Source organism: Ambystoma mexicanum, chromosome 2q, assembly GCF_040938575.1.
Source record: "Ambystoma mexicanum isolate Mex_15411 chromosome 2q, UKY_AmexF1_1, whole genome shotgun sequence".
NCBI classification, from domain to species: domain Eukaryota; kingdom Metazoa; phylum Chordata; class Amphibia; order Caudata; family Ambystomatidae; genus Ambystoma; species Ambystoma mexicanum.
The window spans coordinates 820,384,067-820,412,002 of record NC_090924.1 but is presented as its reverse complement, the minus strand read 5'-3'; the positions used below and the strand labels follow the sequence as shown (position 1 = coordinate 820,412,002).

Sequence of the window (27,936 nt, the reverse complement as noted above, 5' to 3'; positions counted from 1 at the left end):
TTAAGGACAGAGAGCTCAGATGGTCCACAGTAGGGAAAGAATGTTTCTCTGTTGTGTGGGCCCTACGGAAGCTGAGGCCCTACCTCTATGGGACCCAGTTCACTGTGCAAACTGACCATAAGCCCTTAAAGTGGCTAATGAACATGAAGGGAGAGAATCCAAAGTTGCTTAGGTGGTCCATAAGTCTACAAGGCTTTGACTTCATTATTGAGCATAGGCCAGGTGTCTAACATAGCAATGCTGATGGGTTGTCCAGAATGTTTAACCGACCTGAACAAGAAACTCATCCAGGGGTGGATTAGTTCCCCTGTCCTTAGTCTGGGAGGGGCGAGTGTTAGGAAAGATTTCATGATTGTATGTCATTTTCCCTCCATGTGACAACCCCCAAACTTTTTGCTGCTGTTTTACACCCTGATCTAGACTTTGCCAGAGGAGCGCAGCCTTCTGCCGCACTCCTCTGGGCTTTCGCTCAATTCCTATGGGGAAACTGACATGCCCTTAAGACAGTCAATACTGGGAGACTTTGTTTCCCTTAGTCCTTTCCTCATGTTGCAGCTTTTGTGCAACATGAAACAAGAATGCACTGTAACTTCCTTTACCACGCTCTTGGATCTCTAGTCATTTGAAAGGCCCTAGAAACTCTCGCTGGACTTATTATGAACTGTGCAAGTGTGTCACGGACAGGACTGGTGGCAGCTATCGTTTCTCTTGTGTTTTGAACCCTTTTTTGCCATGTTACCCGCGCTTACCGCGTTTGGCACGAATAAGTGGCCTGACGCCAAAATGGCCATGCCACAAGGTTCTTTGTCCTGTCCTTTGGCCATCTTGCCCCTTCACCTTCCCCAGGTCGAGCCGACCCAGCTCAGTCCTTATTTGGTCATGCACTTTCCCGTGAAACCCAAAGCTTTTGCGGGCTTCTGCATGCCTTGTGTGTATGCCTCCAGGATGTGGGCCGGGAGGTCTGTTGCCAATACACATCCTGGGTGCCAGAGAGTCTGGAGTGTCGTGAATGCCTGGGACCATTGTGGTCCGTGATAGGTCCACGTATGGTGTGAGTGTTTGTGAGCAGATCTCCCATTGGGTCCTCTCCGTTTTGGCGCGAAGGGAACTTTGGATAAGAGGAGGCTGAAAACACCACTACCATGTCGATCTCCTGAGTTCACACCGAACGAGGGATAAGGAGCCAAATATCCTGCAACAAGAAGCTGAGTCGAGGAACCGCTGGTGACCGCTGAAGGTTTGGCACCCTGAACCGCTGTTGTCCTGCGAGACCCCTCTGCATCTGATCGTCCTAGAAGGTCTGCAAAGGCGCTTCGACCCATTGGAATAGTGGGATCAACTATTCCCGCCACCTTCATCAAACCCTGCAAGTAAGCCTCTTCGGAAGTGTCCCTGGGCCAACCAGTGGGCTGACCAGCTTACACAGGACGTTTGCTCTGTCACCGTCGCTGTTTCGGGGAAGCCCTCGAAACTTGGCCTACTGCTAGCTCTGTGTCCATGGCACTCTCACACCGAATATCGTACCCTTGGCATTACCAGATCTGAAGTGAGACGGGTGCGCCCGGACCAGAGAAAATGCGGTTGCCGTGTTGCTCTGCTGTGGTAACAACCTGTGCACGTTCGCTGCATTTGGGACACCCTCGCCCCTGCATCCTGCTACCGCGGAATCTACATGGTGTTGTGACGTCCTGGTCATCGCATCTGAACCTGCCAGCAATGTGAACTGAACTGGCGAAGTCTAGGTCTGCCTGCGTCGGGGACCGGGGAGTAGTCCATACCCCAACCGGTGGTCCCTAGCGCAAGAACCCACTTCTCTTCCACCGCTGTTGCGAAATAGCGGATCTGTCCCGCACTCTCACCCTGCCTCTGCCCACCAGTGGAGGTCTTGCTCGAGTAGTGGGGGACCTGTTCTTCATCGCTTCATCCACCTTCCTGAACAGTCAGAAACCCTTGAAGAGACCCTATTTTTGTCCATTGGCACAATTGCGTGCATGTTCTATTGAGCATAAGGCTCCTCTCTTCGTAGGGCTCGGACTTCCTCCTAGTTAGGTGAAATTCTGATGTCGAACTGGGACTAATGATTATTTGCACTGCCTGTTTTCCTCCCCATCTAGGTGGTCTACATATTACGTGCTCATAACTCCTTAGACCCTTCGGTCTTGTATATATATTGTATTGATTGTGATGTGTTGGTTTACTTTAGTATTATTGTGATTCTTTGCTATGGTTGATGTTACAAAGGCCTTGTAATAAATGTGTCTATATTTTTAATATAACACCTGTCTGGAGTCATTTGTAAGTGTCCTTTCTTTGGGTGCTCATTGAGGTCTTTCAGTTAACCTCACCACTCTTGAGACTTAGTCTTGACCGCCACCATCGCTACCCTGATTGGTCTGGCTTGTCCAGAGGTTACCCTGTTCCAAGAAACTAGGCTGGCCTTCTGAATCTCTGCCCCAGAGTTCAGAAATCCATCTTAACAGGTTCAGGTGGGGCTGCCACCGATAAAGCAACTAAATGAAGTTTCTCTGCGCTCGCACGAGACCCCGGTGGAAGGGCGAATTGCGTCTCACTGGGAGGCGTGGCAGGCCATCACCGAGGACCAGTGGGTCTTGTCAGTCGCTCGGGCGGGCTTTCGCTTTCCCCTTACCCCTACCCCACCCTTCAATCCCTCCTTCCAGCAGTTGGGGTCGCCCTCACTAAGAGCCGAGATACAGAAGTTGCTGGATCTCAGAGTGGTGGAACCCGTTCCCCTGGGGAGAGAGGGGAGGGCTTCTACTCCCGGCTGTTTACGGTGCCCAAACCCAACCAGGCTGGTCTGCGCACCATCCTAGACCTTTCCCAGTTCAATCTCTCTCTACCCCAAGTGAAATTCAAGATGATCACGCCCTGTCAGATAAAGTCCTCTTTACAGAAGGGTGATTGGCTCAGTGTGGTGGACCTTCAGGATGCTTATATGCATATTCTGATTTGGAGTCCGCATCTGAAATACCTACGTTTTTCCGTGGGGGAGGAGCATTTCCATTTCCTAGTGCTTCCGTTTGGGCTCAGCTCGGCACCGCGTGTCTTAACTAAGATGATGATGCTTATCGCAGCTCATCTTCGGCTTCAGGGTATCTACGTGTATCTGTATTTGGACGATTGGCTGCTGCGCAGTCCTTGTCCTCAATAAGCCTTGAGCAACCTTCAGTCTCTCCTCCAGCTCCTGTTCCATCTTGGGCTGTCAGTGAACTGGCGGAAATTCTCCATGACCGTCTCTCAGGACCTGATTTTCTTTGGTTTTCGGTGGAACACGATCGACTGCAAGAGTGTATCTGACCGGGGACAGAATGGCGGATCTGTTGGCCACGTGTCAGGTGTTTGCGCAGTCAGAGAGCATGTCGGCCTGGTGGTTCCAGAGGCTCTGGGCCTCATGGCCTCGTGTGTGCTGGCTCTTCCTCTTGCCCGTCTCAAGATGAGGCGAACACAGATGGCTCTTTGGAGTTCTTGGCGCCAAGCAGTGGACCGAGACTCCAAAATGATTCCTGTTCCATTTTTCATGAGAGCGGACCTTGTGTGGTGGTCGTCTCTCAGCAATCTGTTGGTGGGCGCAGCCTTTCAGGATCCCAGCCCGCAAGTGACAATCACAACACTCTCTTCCCTGCTGGGATGGGGTGCGACGTTGAACCTTCTTCAGGTTTCCGATCTCTGGCCTCAGCAGGACAAACCCCTTCATATAAATCACTTGGAGCGATCTTCCTGGCGCTCAAAGCGTTCCAGCCGGTCATTGTCAACAAAGTATTTTGGATCCGCACGGACAATGTGGTGTCTATGTTTTATATCAACAAGCAAGGGGGTACCAAGTCCCCTCCTCTTGTGGATCTTGCCATTCAGATATGGGAATGGGCGGTTCAGCATGGCATCTGGCTGGTGGCAGTGCACATCCCGGGTCAGCTGAATATTACTGCGGATGCCCTCAGCCGACATACAATGGTCAGCTACGAGTGGGTCCTCTTGCAAATCTTCCGGTGTTGGAGCACTACAGAAGTGGACCTCTTTGCAACGGCGTCAAACAGGAAACTTCCCCTGTGTGCCTCCAGGAACGGGCTGGTAGCCTCCTCTCTGGGGGATGCCCTTGAAATTCCCTGGCTCAACATGAGAGCCTATGCTTTCCCGCCTAAGCCTCTGATTCATCGGACACTGTGCAAGCTGAGGAGCACTGTGAACTGTTCTCTTCTGCTCATAGCACCGTGGTGGCCGGCCAGGTTTTGGTTTTCAGAGCTTCAGCATCTGTCGGTGTGTGCACCGATCAGGCTTCCGTTGGTTCCCGACCTGCTTCACCAGAGAGATCGGCAGCTGTGGCACCCCTCCCCACAATCGTTCAGCTTGGCGGCATGGTGCCTAAGTTCAGATCTTTAGAACACCTCAACTTGTCCGCTGATAATATGCGCATTATTCAGGAGGCCAGGAAGCCCTCGACGAGATCTCAATACAGGAGCAAATGGCTTTGGTTCTGCCACTGGTGCTTAGCCAGACAGCTGGACCCCAGGGGGGCTACAATCGACACAGTGCTGTCCTTTGTCTCTCATCTATCAGAGTCGGGCATCCATGTCTTGACATGCAGGACTTATCTTTCGGCTGTTGCCGCATACCTATCCACAGATCAGCGCTCTTTTTCACTGTCAAACCCAGTGGTTAAAAGGCACTTTGTGGGTCTCATGCATCTTTACCCTCCTGTTCGCAAACCGCATCCAACGTGGGATCTGAATGTGGTCCTTACAGCCTTGTGCCATAAGCCCTTTCAGCCAATGGTTACTGTAGACCTTAAGCACCTTTCGTGGAAAGTGTCCTCCTTGGTCTCTGTGACTTCGGCAAGACGTGTGAGTGAGCTCCAGGCCTTGTCAGTGGAGCATCCCTTTCTGGTTTTTCATAAGGATAAGGTTGTCCTGAGGACGAATCCTTCTTTCCTTCCAAAAGTGGTCTATGATTTTCATCTGAATCAGTCAATCTCCTTGCCTGTCTTCTTTCCAAACCCAGCCTCAGAGGCTGAGAGGGTTTTGCATTGCCTGGACATTAGAAGAGCTCTTAAGTTCTATCTGGACAGAACATCTGAATTTAGGAGTTCTTCTCAACTCTTGGTGACCTTCGGTAATCTCTAGGGTAAACAGGCCTCCAAAGTGACTATTTCCAGATGGATCGCTGTCTGTATTATGGAGTCTTATGCGGTTCAAGGTCTTCAACCTCCAAAAGGGGTTCATGCACATCTGGTATGGGGCAAGGCAGCTGCTGTTGCCTTTCAACAGTATGTCCCCTGAGAGACCATTGCGAAAGCGGCTTCCTGTTCTTCTCCATCGGCCTTTTGTAAACACTACTGTTTAGATCTGAGCTCCAGGTCTGATGCTCAGTTTGGCTAGGCTGTGCTTAAAAACATTTTTCAGGGAGTTTTCCATCGACCCGTAATTCCTGTGACGAGTGCTTGGGAATCTCCCATAAGTATGGAGGAAAGGGGACGGGACGTAGGAGTATAATAAGGTTACTCACTGTAGTGACCACCTTACTCCTAGTCCATAGTTCCCTTAGACACGTTAGTGTCTCACTGTTCCCTTACTTTACAAGCAAAGTTCCTTTGAAATGGTGAAACGGGAATTGCGGAAGAGGGATATCAGATACATGCTCCTTTTTCCAGCCAAATTAAAGATCATCTGCAAAGGTTAATGTATTTTTTTCCGCAGCCCCAGCGACGCTTGGGAATGGCTGAAGGGTGACGGAAGGTCATTAATGCCAGCAAGAGAGTGTAGCGAGTTGCAGGTGGGGGAATCTGGCGATCTGAGTTGAAGAGAGGAAAGTCAGGAGGGGGCCATGTGCACCCTGGAGGACTCATTCTTGGTCAGGATTAGAGTGGTGGAAGATGGAACGCAACCGCTTGAGCGTGCAGTGGTGGGGACTTGATTCTGCAGGATGAAGGACACTCTCAGGGCATCTTTACCGAATCGGAGCTGAACTGTTTTTGGGGAAGCTAAAAGAAGATATATCTTTAGGGGGGATTTGCTTTTTACTTTGGGGGGTCCTCATTCAGGCCTCTGGGAGTAGGAGAGAAGGTGAGGGTTGGGGCACAGTATTACTTTATGTCCGAACAGATTAATCCGAGTGCTATAAGACTCGTTGATTGGTGTAGGTGGGAAAGGAGGAAGGGGACTTCAGTTCGACAGCCTAGTTGGCTGTGCTCAGGTTTACCTTTGTGGGTTTTTCAGTTAGTTGATTGAGCCATGATCGAATGGGGGAGACGGTGCTGAAATACATGTCCTGGAATGTGGATGGGCTCAGATATAAAGTCAAAAGAGGAGCAGTGTTTCAATTCCTAACACATCACATCCCAGACACAGTCCTACTTCAGGAAACTCACCCCAGGGGAACCAACTGTTGATTTCTTGGTAGGTCTATATACTCGTGAGTGTTTCATGCAGATTTCAATAGGGATTATAGGAGCGTGGCTATCCTGATTAGAAACATGCTCCTGTGGTACACCAGGATCCTCATAAGTGACACAGGAGGGCGCTATTTATGTGTTGTTGGGAAAAGGGGTAGGAACTTGCTCACCTTGATCAATGTATATGCTCCAACCCGGTTAAGGAAGAGTTACTGAGGGAGGTGAGGGATGTGATCCTGGTTACAGAAGCAGGCATTATACTGGTTGTGGAGACTTCAGTGATGTTATGCAGATTGATAGGGATAGAATGACTAACGCTACATCCAGGAGCACTCGTCCAACCAGGTTGAATGAATGGGTGGGGTCGCCCGGCCTTATTGATGTTGGGAAGGAAAAACATCCGGAGGCGAGCAGCCTCTAGTTTCATTCAGGGCCCTACAGGTCATTGGCACATATTGATTATTTCTTTGTTACGAGAGAAAATGTTCACAAGGTACAGAAGGTGGAATACCTCCCAAAGCGGCTATCAGACTATTTCCCTTTGTCATTGAGATGGAGACTGGGCATTCCTAGGCCACAAGGAGTGTGGGGTTGGAACGGCTACCAACTCTTATTGCCAGGCATGGGGAAATTAATGGGCAAAGCCACTGATAATAATTTTTGGGAAAATGAGGGCTTGGTATAGAGCACAGTGACCTTACGGGAAGCCTTCAAGCAATAATAAGGGGAGCAGCTATGACAGAAGTCAGGAAGAAGACTAGAGAAAGGACCCTAGAAGAGGTCACGGTGGAAACCAGGGTAACAGAGCTGGAAAAGAGATGATAGGAAGACAACACAGGAGCAGGGCATAGGGAACTGCAAAGCGCTTAAGACAGATGGAGGGAAAAGCACTCGATGAGGCAAAATATTTGCATTGGTTGAGCAGAGGCATAGTATATGAGCAGGGAGACATGAGTGTGGATTGTCAGACAGGAAGAGAATGATAGATGGGTAGCCGACATAAGTGATTAATCTGGGTCCCTTTGGGTTGACGAATAAGAGATTGCCGATATATTTGCAAGCTTTTACTCCAAGTTATATGCACATTCTCCAAGAGTGGAGGTGGCTTAGATGGTTTCTTTCTGTAAGCCCTCCCCCTGAGGAGACTATCAATGGGCCTGAGGGAGGCACTGGAGGAGGAACTGACACTCTCTGGGCTGGAGCTCAGGATTATGCAGCTGCAGATGAGCAAAACTTTGGGTCCCAATGGCCTTCCCCCCCAAGCTTTGAAAAATGTTAAGGGACAAAGCGAGCCTTTGCATGCTGGCCATGCCGATAGAAAGCAGTGATGTGGACAAACTACCTCCTGATCTTAGAGAATTATCATGATTCATAAAAAAAGGTAAGGACTAGGAATGCTTTGAGTATTATAGGCCGATCTCCTTTCTTAATGAAGAAGTTAAGGCACTGGCCAATAGGCTACTGACAGTCCTCCCCAATTTGATTCACAGAGACCAAAATGGTTTAATGCCAGGAAGATTGACTCGCCTCAACTTTGCAATGCAGTTGTTTGTAGTGATCACTTCGATGGACAGGCTGCCAGGTCTTTAAAGACACTCCTCTCCCTAGATTCTTCTAAAGCTTTTGATTCTATTGACTTTTCTGTGGGCATTTCTAACAAGGATGGGTTTTGGTCTACTATTTATCAACTGGGTGTAGCTACTTTATAACTCCCCGATAGCATGGGTAAGGGTGAACAGACGCCTATCAGGTTCCTTCCCTTTACAGTGGGGAACAAGACAGAGGTGCCCCTTTTCCCCTTTTTTTCATATTCCAATTGAATCTCTGGCGGAGGCAACGAGAAGTGATGACTTAGTTAAGGGTATTGGATGGCCACGGGATATATACATAAGAAATCCATATTTGCAGACAATGTTATTCTATACGTAAGCATCCTGGAAATGTCAATACCTAGGGCAGGTACAATAGTACCCCAATACGGTACCGTGAGTGATTTAAGGGTTAGTTGAGGGAAATACGTATACTACAGCCTCACGGGAGACCAAGAAGACCATATCACATTCAGGGAACTTGTATCCACAACAGAACCATTCAAATATTTGAGAGCCATGATTACAAGGTACCAGAAGAGTTACTTTCCTCAAATTGGGACACAGTAGTGGCTGGGTTCCTCTGGGATGTCGAGAGGTGGGCGGAGCTCCCAGTGTCTCTTTTGGGCAAGGTGGCACTCTTCAAAATATAATTCCTGAAGTTTCTCTATATCATGAAGGCTTCACCATATGTGATACCTTATGAAAGCTTTGATAAGCTAGATAGAGGGTTGAGAAATGCTTTGGGGCACTTCTACACCTTTGAAAGCCCTAGATGCACTAATGAACTAAAGCTGGGAAGGGGCACTGAACCTCCCAAACTTAAAGAAACATTTCTGTGCCACAAATGATTGGTTCTTTTTGGTAGAGGGGAGCCCTGCTAGTGGTCTGGGGAGGGATGTTAGATAGGAACACTGATGCTCCTATGTCCCGTCCCCTTTCCTCCATACTTATGGGACATGCCGTCCTGTGGGACGGGACCGGAGCACTTTTCTAAAAAGCATCACATTTTTCAAATATGTGTCCTTCTCTTTTTATGCAGGGCACTGCACATGGCCGTGACTCCGCCCTCCTTAGCTCCGCCCAGCGCATCGCCCATCAGTCCTTTTCTCCTCACGGTCGGGACTGGACACACTTGCATCTTTGGAAGATTTTTTCCTTCCAGGGTCCTTCTCTCCTCCTCCGGTTTGGCGGTCGCGTAGTAGTCCGTCTATGCCGGTTCATTTTGAATTTCCTTCTTGTTCTTCTTACGAGCGACGCTTCGCTAGGGCGGATCCCCATCCTCTTTGTTTAGCGTGTTTGGGTCCGGATCATTGTTGGGACTCGTGTTTCTACTGCTATTCCCTCTAGGTCCGGGCACTTCAACGTTGTCTGGAGCGGTGGGAGGAGATGTTTCAGTGCGTTCCTCCTCTGCATTTTCAGAGTTTCATCGACAAGAAGGAGAGACGCCCAGTAAGTTATTTAGTTTTTAGGGCACCCCGGCCGGGGGACTCCTTCCCAGGGTTTTCCCAGTCCGGAAGGAGCTTCATAAGCTCTATTACCGGGGTTCCCCCTGAGGTGCCTTCTAGGCCTAAAAAGTGTACCATAGTTTTCTCTGAGGGTCTCCGTAAGGGACCTATTGACACTGGATTACTATCCGAGGCCCCTCCTGTGGGGGCTATTTGTGGGCCCAGCTCTACTGTGGCGGCAGGTACCGGAGCTTGCTTCAAGATCTCCTTGGCTAGAGCTTCCCGTAAAAACACTGGTGTACGCCCTGAGGTCTCAGTTGAGGCTGTTAGTACCGAATAAAAGTTTGAGGCCCGTGGTGAAAGGGCTTTAGATACCGGGCTTGTTTCCGAGGCTCCTCGTTTGGTGGCTAGGGTGACCAACAGTTCTGAGAGGCCTGTTAAGGTCTTGTCGGTGAGCTGTGTTCCTCATCGCTCAAGCGGTGACACAAGACCTGTTGAGGGGGCACGGAGTGAGGTCTTGGACCGTAATTCCTTAGTTACCGGCAGTACCGAGGTCCTTCCGTTGAAGGCTTCTCTGGCTGATAGCATGTCTCAAAAACATTCTAGGCCTCGCAGCACCGGTTGGGCCGAGGTTCCTTGTATCAAGGCTAAAATGAAGACCCCTGACCCACCTGTGGAGACCCCTGTCCCACTTCAACACGTGTCACAGTTCTCCTCAGGTGCTGATAAAATGGCAGCTGCTCCCGCCAAGACTACGGCAGCCATTTTGGATACCTCCCTTACAACTACGCCATCAGCCCTAGGTGTGGGGAGTGGGTTTTCAGGTGAACATCGATTTCCTTGTGCACATCCTTTTCGTCCAGTTTATGACTGGAACGCTCGGATGCCCCTTCCGCACAATGTCTCGCTTCCTGCGGCATCGGCGCCCTTGATTTATGTGGACTCCAGTGGAGAAGCGCCCTCTTGGCAGCCCTCTCCCTTGCGTCCCTGGAATTACTCCGCTCATGAGAGGCCTCCTCCAGTCGCGCCTAAATCATCGGCGGAGGATGTCTTTTTCAGCAAGTTTCAAAGACTAATGCATTCCGACCCCATGAAGGAGTATTTTCGAGGCTTGTTTAGGTGGATATGCCCGTCTGCTCCGACGGTCCCAGCTGAGGCACCTGTGGTTACGCCAGTGCCGCCTTTACCTGCTGGACCTCCCCCGACTCTTCCTCCCTTGCCTCCGTTGTCCCCATTGGATAAGTCTACAGTGGTGCCTGATGCAACTCAGCCTGAGCCGGATCTGCTGGACGACGCACAAGAGGATCAGGACAGCGATGACCAACCCCGCTTTGTCAAAGCCTTTCACGACCGGGTGCTGGACATGATCTGCTTATTGGATGTACTCCTACGTCCCGTCCCCTTTCCTCCATACTTATGGGACATCTCTCCGTCCTGTGGTACGGGAGCGGAGCACTTTGTAAAAAGCATCCAAAAATGTTTCCAAATATTTGTCCTGCCTCTCTTTCTTGTGCGGGGCCCAGCATGTGGCCGTAACCCCGCCCACCTTGGCACCACCCCACGCATCGCCCACCAGTCCTTTTCTCTGCTCGTTGGGGACTGGACGCAGTAGCATCCTCGGAAGAGTTTCTTCCCTTTTTCGTCTCTGGCTCTCGCTAGCGATCGTGTGCTGGTCTTTCTATGTCGTTCAAACTAGATTTTCCAGATTGTTCATCGTGTCACAGTCGTTTCGCAAGGGCGGATCCCCATCCTCTTAGTTTAGATTGCTTGAGTCCAGATCACCGTTGGGACTCCTGTTTTTACTGCAACTCCCTTTCGGTCCGGGCACTTCAACGTCGGTTGGAGCAGTGGGAGGAGGTGTTCTGACGAACTCCTCCTTCACATTTTCAGGCGTTCATCGACGAGAAGAAGAAACAACCGTTAAGTTCATTACTTTTCAGAGCACCCCGGCCGGGGGATACCTTTCCGGGTTCCTCTCGGGCCGAGAGGGGCGTTGATCGCTCTGCCACCGGGGTTCGCCCTGAGGTGCCTTGTGGGCCTAATAATTGTACCAGAGTTTTCTCCGAGGGTCTCCGTAAGGGGCCTGTAGATACCAGAGTGCGCTCCGAGCCCCTCCTGTTGGGGCTGTTTGTAGACCCAGTTCTACTGAGTTGTGGGGTACCGGAGCTCGCTCTGAGGCTGTTCTGTCGGCTTCCCTCAAAAATAAGACCGGGGTGCGCCCCGAGGCCTTGGGTGGGCTTGCTGTTACCGAACGGATGCTCGAGGACCGTGCAGATAAGACTGTTACCGGACCTGGGTCCGAGGTCCCTCGTTCAGACGCTAAAGCTATCAGCAGTTCTGAGAGGCCTGACAAGGCCTTGTCGGTGAAAGCTGTTTCTCACAGTTCCCGCTCTTGCGGTGACAACAGACCTGTTGAGGGGGCAAAGAAGCAAAGTTCTTCTTTTACTGGCAGTGCCGAGGTCCTTCCTTTGAAGGCTAATTTGGCCGTTGGTATGTCTAAAAAACATTCCAGGCCTCACAGTACCGGCTCTGCCGAGGTCCCTTATGTTAAGGCTAAAGTTAAGACCCCTGATCCATCGACGGGGACCCCTGCCTCACTTCCTCACGTGCTGCAGTTCCCCTGAGATGATGACAAAATGGCGTCCGTTCCTGCCACGACCGTGGTGGCCATTTTGGGTGCTACCCCTACAACTACGCCATCGGCCTCAGGTGTTGGGCTTGGCCCCTTGGGTGAACATATTCCCTTGTGCGCATCCTTATCGGCCAGTTTATGGCTGGAACGCTTGGATGCCTCTTCCGCACAATGTTTCGCTGCCTGCAGGATCGGCACCGTTGATTTACATAGATACGTCGGTGGAGGGGCCTGTGTGGCACCCGTCCCTGGATTTGTCCACCTCATGAGAGGCCTCCTCAGGTTCCGAAGCAGTCCCCGGATGAAGCCTTTTTCGGTAAATTTCAAACGCTTATGCCTACCGACCCCATGAGGGAGTATTTCAAAGGGCTATTTAGGGAGATATGCCCTCCCATGCCTCCGGCTCTACCTGTTCCTCCGGTGGTTCTTCCGGCGCTTCCCTTGCCTACGGTGCCTCCCCCGACTCTTCCGCCTTTGCCCCCATTGTCCCCTGTGGACAAGGCAGCGCCCGACACGGTTCAGCAGGACCCTGATCTGTCGGATGACGCACAAGGCAATCAGGACAGCGAGGACCTCCCCCGCTCTATCAGAGCTTTTCATGACCGGGTACTGGACATGATGAACTTCTTAGATGTTCCAGTGCCCGAGGCACCCGCTCTGCAGGAGGGCGTGCTTTCTGGGGCGTTCACCCTGTCTCCCTTGGAGCAGACCGGCCTGTTCTTGCTGAAGGACATTCTGGCCGAGGTCCGCAGAGTCTGGGAAAAGCCACACTCTGGACTTTTTGTCAAAAAGAAAATTGACCCTAGATACAGGCTGCATTCTTCGGAAGAGGTGGCCCTGTCATCTTGTCCGCCCCCTCCTCCACAGTGGTGGCTGCGGCCACTTTGCAGTCCAGGCCTGCAGCATCCTCTTCCACAACGCCTACTCAGGTTCTGGGAAAGGAGGACAAGCTCCTCTACTCCCTCGGGAGGAAAATCTTCGCCAACTCGGCCTTGCAGCTCAGGCAGGCCAACGCTGAATTGATATTAGCGGGAGCTAACATGCGGATATGGAAAGGTCTGTCGGAGTTTGAGGAGTTTATCCTGGTCGAGAAGCTGGAAGACTTTAGAGGAGGCCTTTCCGATGCCAGGGTCTTGGCCCAGGATCTCCTGGAGGCTGCGGCTCATCATGTAGACACCTCGGCTCGGGGCCTTATGCTGGGGTTGATACCTCACGGCAGGCGTGGCTGCATGCAACTAAATTTTCGAAAGAAGTGCAGGACAAGGTGCTGGACCTTCCGTTCGATGGGAAGGAGCTCTTTCATGCTACAACAGATGTAGAGCTCACCAAGACAAAGGCTAGCACTCAGACAGCTAAATCCTTGTCTGTTCTGGTTAAGGTTCCTTTCAAAACCCAGAGACCGTTGTCGCAAAGTCAACCTTCCTCTGGCTTTAGGGGCTTCATTGACCGCAAGTCTCGCAGAGTGGATACCCTGCGGGGAATAACCGCTGTAGGCAACAACGGACGCGTTTTTTCTCCCGTCCCTCAGCCTCCTCCTCAGGTTCAGGTGGCACCGCCACCGACAAACCTGCTAAATGAGGGTTTTCCGTGCTCGCACGAGACCCCGCTGGTAGGACGCATTGCGTCTCATTGGGAGGCGTGGCAGGCCATCACAGAAGACAGATGGGTCTTGTCAGTCGCTCGAGCGGGCTTCTGCTTACCTCTACCCCCTACCCACCCCTCAACCCTCCTTTTCAGCTGTCGGGCTCGCCCTCCCTCAAAGCCGAGGTTCAGAAACTTCTGGACCTCAGAGCTGTGGAACCCGTTCCCCTTGGGGAGCGAGGGGAGGGCTTTTACTCCCGGCTGTTTACGGTGCCCAAACCCAACCAGGCTGGCGTGCACACCATCCTAGACCTTTCCCAGTTCAATCTTTTCCTACTCCAAGAGAAATTCAAGATGATCACGCCCGGCCAGATACGGTCCTTCTTGCAGATGGGCAGTTGGCTCAGTGTCGTGGATCTTCAGGATGCGTACATGCATATCCTGATTTGGAACCCACACAGGAGATATCTCTGCTTCTCTTTGGGAGAGGAGCACTTCCAATTTCGAGTGCTTCCTTTTGGCTTCAGCTCAGCGCTGCGTGTCTTCACGAAGATGATGTCGGTGATTGCGGCCTATCTTCGTCTCCAGGGTATCCATGTGTATTCATATTTGGACGACTGGTTCTTACGCAGCCCTTGTCCGCTGACAGCAGCAGGCAATCTCCAGTCTCTACTTCAGCTCCTGTTCCATCTTGGGCTGTCGGTGAACTGGCAGAAATCTTCCATGACGGTCTCGCAGGACCTGATTTTCCTGGGGTTTTGCTGGAACACGATCGACTGCAGAGTGTACCTGACCGGGCACAGAATGGCGGATCTGTTAGCCACGTGTCAGATGTTTGTGCAGTCGGAGAGCATGTCGGCCTGGTGGTTCCATAGGCTCTGGGCCTCATGGCCTAGTGCGTGCTGGCTCTTCCTCTTGCTCGTCTCAAGATGAGACGGACCCAGGTGGCTCTTCGGTGTTCCTGGCGTCAGGCTGTGGACCTGGATTCCAAACTGATAATGATTCCGGATTCCATGAAAGTGGACCTGGATTAGTGGTAATCTCTCAGCAACTTGTCCGTGGGTGCAGGGTTTCAGGACCCATCCCCCATGTTGATGATCACGACAGACTCCTCCCGTCTGGGGTGGGGTGCGACGTTAGATCTTCTTCAGGTCTCCGACCTCTGGTCGCCTCAGGACAAGCTCCTGCACATAAATCATTTGGAGCTTCTGGCGATCTTCCTAGCACTCAGGGTATTCAGAACGCTCATTGCCAACAAGGTGGTCCGTATACGCACGGACAATGTGGTGTCAATGTATTACATCAACAAGCAAGGGGGACCGAAGTCTCCCCCCCTCGTGGACCTGTCCATCCAGATATGGGAGTGGGCCGTGCTTCATGGTGTCTGGCTGCTTGCAGTACACATCCCGGGCCAGCTGAATGTCACAGCAGATGCCCTCAGCCGGTGGACAGTGGTCAGCTACGAGTGGGAGTTCAAGGCAGAGGTCCTCTCATGGATTTTCATGCGTTGGGGCACACCGGAGGTGGACCTCTTCGCTACTGCGGTAAACAAGAAGCTTCCTCAGTATGCCTTCAGAGGGGGGCTGGGAGCCTCCTCTCTGGGGGATGCTCTCGAGATTCCATTGCACAACATGAGAGTTTACGCCTTCCTGCCTCTGCCTCTAGTTCATCGAGCAATTTGGGAAGCTGAAGAACTCGGTAAACTGTTCCCTTCTACTCATAGCCCCGTGGTGGCCGTCCAGGTTTTGGTTCTTAGAACTTCAACACCTGGCGATGTATCCGCCAATCAGGTTACCAGTGACCCCCGATCTTCTCCACCAAGGGGAAAAGCAGATGTGGCACCCTTCCCTGCAATCGCTCAGCTTGGCGGCATGGTGCCTGAGTTCAAGTCTTTAGAGCATCTTAACTTGTCTTCGGATAACATGCGTATTATCCAGGCAGCCAGGAAACTCTCGACCAGATCCCAATACAGGAGAAAATGGCTCAGGTTCTGTCATTGGTGTTTAGAAAAGCAGTTGGATCCAAGGGTGGCTACGATTGACACAGTGCTGTCCTTCGTGTCCTCCCTAGCAGAGTTGGGTTTTCACGTTCTGTCATGCAGAACTTACCTTTCAGCGGTTTCCGCTTATCTTTCTACGGAACAATGTTCTTATTCTCTGAGTAACCCAGTGGTAAAGAGGCATTTTGCAGGCTTTACACGCCTCTACCCTCCGGTTCGTAGTCCGCACCCGCCGTGGAACCTAAATGTAGTCCTGACGGCGCTGTGCCATAAACCTTTTGAACCAATGGCTCAAGTACCTATCATGGAAAGTGTCCTTTCTGGTCGCCATTACGTCAGCGAGGAGCGTGAGTGAGCTCCAGGCCTTGTCAGTGGAGCATCCATTCTTGGTCTTTCACAAGGACAAGGTAGTCCTACGTACACACCCGGCCTTCCTACCGAAGGTGGTAACTGAATTCCATCTGAATCAGTCGATCTCCCTACCGGTCTTTTTTCCGAACCCTTCCTCAGAGGCTGAAAGGGTTCTGCACTGTCTTGATGTCAGAAGGGGTCTTAAGTTCTACCTTGACAGGACTTCCGAGCTTAGGAGTTCTTAAATTTTTGTGACCTTCGGTAACCCTCAGGGTAAGCAGGTGTCTAAGGTGACTATTTCTCGGTGGATCGCCACCTGCATCACGCAGTCTTTCACGGTCCAAGGGCTGAAACCTCCTAAGGGGGTATTCATGCACACCTGGTGCGGGGCAAGGCAGCCGCGGTTGCTTTTCAGAAATATGTCCCCTGGGAGTCAATCGCTAGGGCAGCTACTTGGGCCTCCCCATCTGCTTTTTGTAAGCATTATTGTCTTGACATGAGCTCAAGAGCTGATGCTCAGTTTGTTCAGGCTGTGCTGAAGAACCTTTTTCAGTAAGGGGTATTTCCATCCACCCGTAGTTCCTGTTAGGAGTGCTTGAGAATCTCCCATAAGTATGGAGGAAAGGGGACGGGACGTAGGATTATAACCAGGTTACTCACCGAAGTGACCACCTTATCCTAGTCCATAGTCCCCTTTCCTCCTTACGCCTGCCTGCCGTCCCCTCTAATAAGGTTCTTCTGTTATTGCTAATAGGTCTCTGACCTGCCGATAGAAAAGGACTGATGGGCGATGTGCGGGGCGGAGCCAAGGTGGGCGGGGTTTTGGCCGCGTGCCAGGCCCGCGCAAGAAAGAGAGGAAGGACACATTTTTGGAAAAATGTTTGGATGCTTTTTACAAAGTGCTCTGGTCCCGTCCCACAGGACGGAGAGATGTCCCATAAGTATGGAGGAAAGGGGACTATGGACTAGGAGTAAGGTGGTCACTACAGTGAGTAACCTGGTTACTCCAGTACCCGAGGCACCTGCTCCGCAGGAAGGAGTGCTTTCGGGGGCGTTCACCTTGTCTCCTTCGGAGCGTAGAGGCTTGTTCTTGCAGAAGGACGTTTTGGACGAGGTCTGTAAAGTTTGGGAAAAACCACACTCTGGACTGTTTGTCAACAAGAAGATTGACGCACGTTATAGGCTCCATTCTTCGGAAGAGGTGGCTTTAGCGTTGTGTCCGCCCATTCCTCCACTGTAGTGGCTGCTGCCACTTTACAATACAGACCTGCTGCATCTTCTTCCTCAACGGCTACACAGGTTCTGGCTAAAGAGGACAAGCTTCTTGACTCTTTGGGAAGGAGGATTGTCTCTAATTCAGCTCTGCAGTTACGTCAAGCGAATGCAGAACTGGTGTTAACGGGGGAGAATATGAAAATATGGAAAGGTCTGTTGGAATTTGAGGAATGTATTCCCGCCGAAAAGCTAGAGGATTTCAGAGCGGGTTTGTCAGATGCTAGGTTCCTGGCGCAGGACATGCTCGAGGCCGCGGCGCATCATGTCGACACCTCGGCCCGCGGCCTCATGCTTGGCGTGGACACCTCTCGTCAGGCTTGGCTGCACGCCACCAAGTTCTCCAAGGAGGTGCAGGATAAGGTTCTGGACCTGCCTTTTGATGGCAAGGAGCTTTTTCATTCCACAACGGACGTTGAACTTACAAAAACTACAGATAGCACTCAGACCGCCAAGTCTTTGTCGGTCTTGGTGAAACCACCTTTCAGGGCACAGAGAACGTCCTCGCAGCTTCTGCCTTCCTCTGGTTTCAGGGGTTTTCTGGACCGAAAGTACTGCAGGGTTGATACCCCGTTGGGAATTTCCCACCGGAGGCAGCAACAGAGTCGTTTTGTTCTCCCGTTCCTCATTCTCCTCTTCAGGTTCAGGTGGAGCCGCCATTGAAAAACCAGCTAAATGAAGTTTTATCTGCGCTTGCACGAGACCCCAGTGGGAGGACGCATTGCGTCTCATTGGGAGGCGTGGCAGACCATCACCGAAGACTGGTGGGTCTTGTCAGTTGCTCGGGAGGGCTTCTGCTTACCCCTTCCCACTACCCCACCCATCAATCCTCCTTTCCAGCAGTCGGGGTCGCCCTCCCTCAGAGCCGAGCTTCAGAAGCTGCTGGATCTCAGGGCAGTGGAACCTGTTCCCCTAGGGGAATGAGGGGAGGGCTTCTATTTCCGGTTGTTTATGGTGCCCAAACCCAACCAGGCTGGCCTCCGCACTATCCTAGACCTTTCCCAGTTCAATCTCTTTCTACCCCAAAAGAAATTCAAGATGATCACGCCCTGTCAGATAAAGTCCTCTTTGCAGAAGGGCGGTTGGCTCAGCGTTGTGGACCTTCAGGATGCGTATATGCATATCCTCATTTGGAATCCGCATCAGAAATACCTGTGCTTTTCCATGGGGGAGGAGCATTTCCAGTTTCGTGTGCTCCTGTTTGGTCTCAGCTCGGCACCGCGCGTCTTTACAAAGATGATGTTGGTTATCGCAGCTTTTTTTCGGCTACAGGGTATCCATGTCTATACATATCTGGATGACTGGCTGCTGCGCAGTCCTTTTTCACTGAAAGCCTCGAGCAACCTTCAGTCTCTCCTCCAGCTCCTGTTCTACCTTCGGCTGTCGGTAAACTGGCGGAAATCCTCCATGACGGTCTCTCAGGACTTGATTTTCCTGGGTTTTCGTTGGAACACGATCAATTGCAGTGTGCGCCTGACTGGGACAGAATGTCAGATCTGTTGGACACGTGTCAGGTGTTTATGCAGTCGGAGAGCATGTCGCCCTGGTGGCTCCAGAGGCTTCTGGGTCTCATGGCTTAGTGCGTGCTGGCTCTTCCTCTTGCTCGTCTTAAGATGAGGCGGACGCAGATGGCTCTTCGGAGCTCCTGGCTTTAAGCAGTGGATCCAGATTCCAAAATGATACTGGTTCCACCTTTCATGAGGACGGACCTCTTGTGGTGGTGGTCTCTCAGCAATCTGTCGGTGGGTGCTCCTTTCCAGGACCCTTTCCCACTATTGACTGTCATGACGGATTCCTCCCTTCTGGTTTGGGATGCGATCATGTTGGATCATCTCCAGATTTTCTATCTTTGATCGCCACAGGACAGACAGCTTCATATAAATTACCTGGAGCTCCTGGCTATATTTCTGGCACTGAAAGCTTTCAAACCAGGCATTGTCAACAAGGTGGTCCGTGTCCGCACAGACAATGCAGTGTCCATGTTCTATATCAACAAACAGGGGGGGTACCAGGTCTCCTCCTCTTGTGGCTCTTGCCATTCAGATTTGGGAATGGGCCATTCAGCATGGTATCTGCTGGTAGCAGTTCACATCCCGGGCCAGCTAAATGTCACTGCAGATGCTCTCAGCCGACGAGCAGTGGTCAGCTATGAGTGGGAACTGAACACAGAGATCCTCTGTTAGGCAGAAACCTGTGCAGTTCCCTCTGGGACCACTGCAAAAGATTTAAGACTACAGGTGTTTGGCAGTAAACCCACTTGGTAGCAGTCTGTACCACACAGATTCACTTGGTAGCTGTGGCTGAGCAGTCAGACTTCCCTCAAGAAGAGTTAGGCAGTATACAGAGTATTCACAATAGGTCAAAAGAACACAGTAGAACAAGCAAACACTGACCAGAGCTTGGTGTAAAAAGAGATATAATTATTTATTTAAAAACACATCTAATAAAACACACTGGCACTAATATCAAGCAGTTCAAAACACGGTCACTAAAAGATATACACTCCCTTCAACGATTAGTTAGACAATTCTTAAGTAAATCAACACTTATTTTCAGACAGAGCAAAGATAGAAACAGATCCCAACACTTTCGGAAGAACACAGTAGGAGAAGAAGGCAGGTTAAAACCGTAAAGTCAAAGTTAACAAGGCCGGACCCACTTTAAGAGGCTCCGGTCGAAATGTGTCCAAGGTCACATGGTTCAAAGTGCCCAAAAGTCTCGCAATAAGTTCAGAAATAGTTGGACCAAAAAGAAAGGGACCAGTTAGATGGTCAAGGCGGCCAGCCCAGTCCAGAAGGTTAAGGGATTATTATTACCTTGTAGCAATCTTTAGAAAGGGAGGCCTGGCGGACACGGTACCTTAAAGTGGTGAGAATACTCCAGCGGGGGCAGTTGTTCCTGGCAGCGGGTGCAAGTCGGTGCTTCGTCTGGGGCAAGAGAGGATCTCGTCGGGGAGTAAGACAGGAGTCCGTTGCACTGCCAGGGAAGAAACCAGCCGCGGAGTTCTCAGTTAAAAGGAGCGGTCCTTTTATTTGCGGGCCAGTGGTAAGTGGCTATCCGGTTGCCGGGGTGCTTGGCTCGGGCAATTCGACCACAAGACGTCCTGGGATGCGAGAAAAAGTAGGTAAACTGGTTGTGCCCATCAGTCAGGGGAAGAAGACTCTCCAGCCGGGAGATCTTCTCTGTCGTTGGGAAGTGGTGAGTTGGTTCCGCATGGCTCCACCGGTGGTGTCGTCGTAGCAGGTCGGCTCAGCTTCTCCCTCATCGGATTTTCAGGTCCTGTGGCGACTTCTAAAGTTCCAGTCCCAAAAGCCCTGCTTTTATGCAGCACACCCCCATTCACTCAGCCTAGCTGTCAATCAAACATGCTAAGTGGTGAGCCGGCCGGCTCACCACTTGGGCCAATCACACCAGAGTGCGACTTGAGTTACCAAGGTAACTCAGTCCAGGGTGCCTAAACCCCCTCCCACACTCCCTGTGGTACCCAGACAGAGTGGCACCACTTTTGGAGGCTTCTGTGGAGCAGCCCGCCAAAAAAGTGGAACAAAGGGCTCGACTTGGGTTGGAGTCACAGAAGAGAACACAAACGCCATTTTAGAATCGAGTTCTGGCAAAAAATACCAACCGGCGAATTAATATTAAATAAATAAACCGGCGGTATGTTCGAGGCTATACGAATTAAATATTTAAAGTTGGTAGCCTCGAACAATGGGAAAATCCCATAGAAATATATTCGCGGTCGAATATAAAAAGTAGTATACACTGCCACCAGCCAAAACTCGATCAGGGGGGACAGAGACGTGCCCCCTCGAATAACAGACCCCGGGGCAATCGAATTGCCCCGACCAGTACGTCCACAATATGATGGTTTGTACTGGTTTCTGTTCATAATTTGGGACTAGTAAAGCCAATGGTGACTTTACATGTCCTGGGAGACAGTAGTCAGTCCCAGGGTATGGAGTCTATGGTGGGGTGTCACTATGACACCACTGTGTCACTGCACTGAGGGTGCTGTGTAACACACATAGTAAAAACACATGAAACCCTATGGAGTAAAGGACCCCATAGCCCATAAAACACATTAACAGTCAAAGGAACCCCTCAAATCATGTCCAAGAGTGTGAGGAAAAGAGACTCACTCTTGGCAGGAGAGAAAAAAACAAACTCCAGAAATCCAGCAAAGCTGCTGGGGGACTCACTAGGTTAGGAAATTCAGCCTAAACAGAGAATTCTCCCTAAAACTTGCCCCCCACCCCAGACTAAGAGACAGGAGGATTGAATCCAATCCTGGATGAATCTCATACCTCTAGTCGATGACATACATCCTAGAGAGACCATCAGCATTTTGGTGGTGACACCCTGACCTGTGCTCAATGGTGAAATCAAACCCTTGCAGGCAGATTGACCATCTCAATAGTTTTGGGTTTTCCCCTTTCATTTACATTAACCATCTCAAGGGTTGGTGGTCAGTCTGAATGACAAAAGTAGAACCATACAAATATGGCCTAAACTTCTTCAGAGCCCACACAATAGCAAAACACTCTTGTTCAATGGTTGCCCAACTTGTTTCAGGATCCTTCAGTTTTCTACTGATGAAGCAAATGGGGTGCTCCCTACCTTTCCCATCCAGTTGACTGAGGACTGCACCTATTCCTACATTTGAAGCATCTGTTTGCACAATGAAAGTTTGGTGGTAGTCAGGAGCTCTGAGTACTGTGGCTTGGCAAAGAGCCTTTTTCAGGGTTTCAAAGGCCTGATTGCATTCCTCATTCCACCTAACCTTTTTAGGGAATTTAGGAGAGGAGATGACATTCAGTGGAGAAGCTATGGACCCATAGTTCTCTATGAAATTCCTGTAGTACCCAGTGAGGCCTAAGAAGGCTCTCACCTGGGTCTGAGTAGTAGGTGTTGTCCAATTTTGCACAGCTTCAATCTTACTGGGCAAAGGCCTTATTTCTCTACCTCCTACCTCATGTCCAAGGTAGACCACTTTACTCTGTCCAATCTGGCATTTACTTGCCTTTATGGTCAGATTGGCCTTTCCAAGAGCCTACAAAACATATCTCAGGTGGTCCACATGTTCTTCCCAGGAATTGCTGAACACTGCTATGTCATCCAAGTATGCCATGCAGAAGTCCTCCATCCCATTCAGAACCTGGTCTACCATCCTTTGAAATGTAGCAGGTGCATTTTTCAATCCAAACGTCATAACATTAAACTGGTATAAGCCAACTTGGGTAGAAAATGCAGTTTTCTCCTTGGCATGGTCTGTCAGGGCTATTTGTCAATAGCCTGACGTCAAGTCAAATGTGCTGAGGAACTTGGCTGCACCAAGTCTATCCACCAACTCATCTGTCCTTGGCAAAGGGTAGGCATCAGTCTTAGTGACTGCATTAAGAGCTCTGTAATCCACACAGAATCTAAGTTCTTTAGATCCTGCCTTTGGTGCTAACACAACTGGGCTAGACCATGGACTAGTAGAGGGCTCTATTACCCCAAGATCAAGCATCTTGCTGACCTCACCTTTGATGTGGGTTCTTACATTCTCTGACATTCGATATCCTCTGCTTTTGACTGGTAGACAGTCACCAGTGAGTATGTCATGCTGTCCCCAAGGGGTCAAGCCTGGTGAAAGTGAGAACAGGGAGGCAAACTGATTTAACATAGATTTGCACTCTTCCTGTTGCTCAGGTGTCAGATTTGAAGAGAGATTTACTCCTTCAATCTTTTCGTCTAAAGGTAAGCCTCCGAGGAGATCAGGAAGAGCGCCACTCTTTTCTTCTTCCTCTGATGATGCTAGAAGCAAAGCCCCTATATCAGGTCTGGAGACATACGCTTTTAATCTGTTGGTGTGGAAGACTGTTGGAGCCTCCTTGGGATTTCCCAAGTCCACCAGATAGTTGAACTCCCCAAGTTTACCCGCAACCTTGAAGGGTCCCATCCATTTGTCTTGCAAGGCCCTCTGCCTTGTTGAAATCATAACGAGAACTAGCTGGTCCTGAGTGAACTCAACCATGTTAGCCTTTTGATCATGCCAGTGCTTGACCAATGCTTGTCCAGCTTTCAAGTTATCACTTGCTTCTGCCATCATTTGCAACATTCTCCTTCAGAGACCTATCACATAGTCAGTCACTCTGACTGGCTTCGGGGAAGGAGCACTCTCCAACCCCTGCTTGATCAGGGCCAATGGACCTCTGACCGGATGACCATAAAGAAGTTCAAAGGGAGAATAACCTACTCCCTCCTGAGGGACTTCTCTATAAGCAAAGAGAAGGCATGGCAGTAGAAGGTCACACTTTCTTTTAAGGGGGTCATCTAAAGCACCTATCATGCTCTTCATGGTTCTGTTGAACCTTTCAACCAGCCCATTTGTCTGAGGGTGGATGGCGGTTGAGAACTTGTAAGTAACTCTGCAGGTTTTCCACATGGCTTTCGTGTAGTGGGACATAAAATTCGATCCCCTGTCAGAGATTACTTCCTTAGGAAACCCAACCCTGGTAAAAATACCAAGGAGGGCCTTAGCCACAGCCGGAGCTGTAACAGTCCTCATAGGAATTGCCTCAGGGTACCTAGTAGCATGGTCTACTACAACAAGTATAAACCTGTTGCCTGAGGAGGTTGGAGGATCAAGGGGACCAACAATGTCAATCCCTACTCTCTCAAATGGGATTCCCACTACATTGAGAGGCACTAAAGGTGCCACATTCGTGGAGCCAACCTTACCAGAAGTCTGGCAGGTATGGCAGCTCCTGCAATATCTATCTACTTCAGCCCCCATCTTTGGCCAATAAAAGTAGAGTGAGAGCCTTTCCTTAGTCTTCTTGAAACTCAAGTGACCAGCCAAAGGAATCTCATGGGCTAACTGCAAGAACTGTGGTCTGTTTTCTTTGGGTACTACAAGTTGTTTGTTGTCCACAGGTGCAGACTCTGTTGGTTCACTGTAGAAGAGGCCATCTTCCCAGTGTAACCTATATTTCCCAGGCTCTTGCCCTTCAGCCTGAGCATCTGCCTGGTGTCGAAGACCTTCCAGAGTTGGACATTCTCTCTGTCCCTTACTGAAGTCTGCCCTGTTGGGTCCACCTTCTGCCAGTAAAGACTGCAGCTCAGGATGATCAACAGGATCCAGATCTCCAATGAGTGCCTGGCCTTCCACTAGCGCTTCCGCAGAGTCTAGTTCAACCACACAGGGTTGTACCTCCCTCTCAGCCTCAGCTGAAGGGGGAGTTACTGGTGTAACTTTGGGCAACCTAGGGGAAGTCCTTGTTGGCTGCACTGGAGTGCTGGCTGTGGGGTTCTTTTTAGAAGTTTTAGGTTTCCCTTTTTCTTCTAGTTTCTCAGAGACAGCAGCTGACATCTCCAGTGGAGCAGGAGTGATCTCTTTCTTCATCATCTCCTTGGGAGCACCTCTCATCGTTTTCTCCCTTGCAGGTCTGGTGAGCTCCTGTAACCTTTTACTAGGAGGTCTGGGGGTATGTGACACTACTCCAAGAGTTTTCAAGTCATTACCCAACACCCAACATAACCCTTCCTGGCACCTCACTTTGTATGCTGACAGGTATCTTCACAGTCATGTCATTACACTGGATGAGAACTGGTAATTGGGGAAGCATCTGCACAGGCCCTCCAGCTAACTTGGTGAGGCGTTTGGGTGCCTTAGCAACATCCTCAGCCTGAAAAAACAATTTGTCCACCACAGTTATGCTGGCCCCAGTGTCCCTAATGGCAAGAGTCTCCTGACCATTCACCTGGACACTGTCCTTATAATACTCTTTAGTATTATCTGGGATAGAATTATAGACATCTAAATTCTGTTGTTCCCACAAACCCAGAGACACTAAAGAAACACTGGCCGAGACTCCAATGGGTTCATCAGCCAGCAATAGAAAGTTTCCACTTGCCATTTGTACTTCCTCCGAAGGCTAAGGAGACAAGCTGGAACCCTGAAGGTTTACCCTTACATCTGGGATCTTCACATGGTCAGTAGAGCCACAAACAAAGCATTTACCAAATGCTTTCTGGAATGGTGGCTTGTTCTGACATCCTTCTGGTTTGGCACCAGAAGGTACACTAGCCTGATTTGGTTTCCCTTGTGGCTTACCTTTTTGGTTTTGTTTGGGGCCCTCTTTGGAATTGGAATTATTAGAATTCTCTTTGGAGTCCTTTTTTGGCTGTTTTCCCTCATCCTTTTTCTGAGTAGCCCCAGAATCCTTGTAAGTGGCCCTGTTGGCAACCCACAAGTCAGCAGCCTTAGCTAACTTCCTGGAATCCAATTCCTTTGAATCAGCCAAGTGCTGTCTGAGCTCAGGAGAGCAGGCATCATAAATTGACTCCAACATTACATGATTCTTCATTCCTTCATATGTGTTAACCCTGTAACCCTTAATCCATCCCTCTAGGTTTTTTAAACTTTCACTCACCCAGGTAGCCCAAGGGGTACCATCATGCTTTTTGAGGCTCCTAAACCTCTTAAGGTACTGGGAAGGGGTTTTCCCAAATCTAGCTATTAAAGCTAGTTTCACACATTCATAATCCTTCTTATCCACCTCCCCCAACTCCATTACCACATCAGTTGCAATAGGGGGAAGCCTAGAGAACAACCAGGGAAGTAACTCATTCCCTGTGATGTCCTGGAGCCCATGATTATACTCAAACATTTTTAACCAATCTAACACATCCAATTTAGGCTCATACATACCCACTAATTCCTTAGGCATCCGGGGTCTTTTGGGACTGGAACTCCTAGAGGAACCCGAGGAGAGAGAAGCATTTTCCACAGACAACTTCTTCATTTCTAGTTCATGATTAAGCTCTATTTCTCTGAGTCTTAACTCAGCTTGCTTCTGCTCAGCCTGGGCATTCATTCTTCTGAACTCTAGCTCTTCCTTTCGTTCAGATTGAGCAATAAAACATTTGTACTCTAATTCAAGCTTCATTTTTTCAAGTTCAAAATAAGCAAGATTACATGTAGGACCTGGTGTAGGCCCAGTAGGTACAGTAGGTAAGGCAGACAGAGGCTCAGAGTGGCTAACTTCATTAGGTTCACTTTCCTCTTCTGACTCATTATCAAGACTTTGATCCAGATCAATACCATTACTGTTTTCTACATTTGCTGGGGGGGTAGATTCCTCTGTTCCACCCAGACTTTGGTTTTCTAACAATCTTTCTACAAGTTCCATTTTCTTGCCCTTCTCAGAGAGATTCTTATGTCTACACAATACTTTTAAGCAATCAGCAGTTTTGGCAGACAATGATTCTAGGGTATAACTCTCCATAGCAGACATAGTTAGAAAATCAGCTTTTTAGTGCTAAGCTTTGTGGTTAGTTGTCCTAAAGTATTCAAAAAGCACACTAAAGTGTATACTCAATACAAATCCCCCCGCTGTACACCAGTGTTAGGCAGAAACCTGTGCAGTTCCCTTTGGGACCACTGCAAAAGATTTAAGACTACAGGTCTTTGGCAGTAAACCCACTTGGTAGCAGTCTGTACCACACAGATTCACTTGGTAGCTGTGACTGAGCAGTCAGACTTCCCTCAAGAAGAGTTAGGCAGTATACAGAGTATTCACAATAGGTCAAAAGAACACAGTAGAACAAGCAAACACTGACCAGATCTTGGTGTAAAAGAGATATAATTATTTATTTAAAAACACATCTAATAAAACACACTGGCACTAATATCAAGCAGTTCAAAAACACGGTCACTAAAAGATATACACTCCCTTCAACGATTAGTTAGACAAGTCTTAAGTAAAGCAACACTTATTTTCAGACAGCAGTGAGCGCTTAACGAAGATGGCACTCTAATCAATCGATTTAAAAGGGAGAGAAAGGCAGAGCAAAGATAGAAACAGATCCCAACATTTTCGGAAGAACACAGTAGGGGAAGAAGGCAGGTTAAAACCGTAAAGTCAAAGTTAACAAGGCCGGACCCACTTTAAGAGGCTCTGGTCGAAATGTGTCCAAGGTCACATGGTTCAAAGTGCCCAAAAGTCTCGCAATAAGTTCAGAAAGAATTGGACCAAAAAGAAAGGGACCAGTTAGATGGTCAAGGCAGCCAGCCCAGGGATTATTATTACCTTGTAGCAATCTTTAGACAGGGAGGCCTGGCGGACACGGTACCTTAAAGTGGTGAGAATACTCCAGCGGGGGCAGTTGTTCCTGGCAGCGGGTGCAAGTCGGTGCTTCATCCGGGGGGAGAGAGGATCTCGTCGGGGAGGAAGACAGGAGTCCGTTGCACTGCCAGGGAAGAAACCAGCCGCGGAGTTCTCAGTTAAAAGGAGCAGTCCTTTTATTCGTGGTCCAGTGGTAAGTGGCCGTCCGGTTGCCGGGGTGATTGGCACGGCCAATTCGACCACAAGATGTCCTGGGATGCGAGAAAAAGTAGGGAAACTGGTTGTGCCCATCAGTCAGGGGAAGAAGACTCTCCAGCCGGGAGATCTTCTCTGTCTTTGGGAAGTGGTGAGTTGGTTCCGCAGGGCTCCACCGGTGGTGTCGTCGTAGCAGGTCGGCTCAGCTTCTCCCTCGTCAGATTTTCAGGTCCTGTGGCGACTTCTAAAGTTCCAGTCCCAAAAGCCCTGCTTTTATGCAGCACACCCCCATTCACTCAGCCTAGCTGTCAATCAAACATGCTAAGTGGTGAGCCGGCCACCACTTGGGCCAAT

General features: G+C 49.9%; 1 protein-coding gene across 1 annotated transcript in view; it reads left to right on the top strand.

Moving 5' to 3' along the window:
- Positions 1-27,936, top strand: part of LOC138569763 (cAMP-responsive element modulator-like) — a 1,496,827-nt gene that overhangs the window by 361,627 nt on the left and 1,107,264 nt on the right. The window lies entirely within an intron of this gene.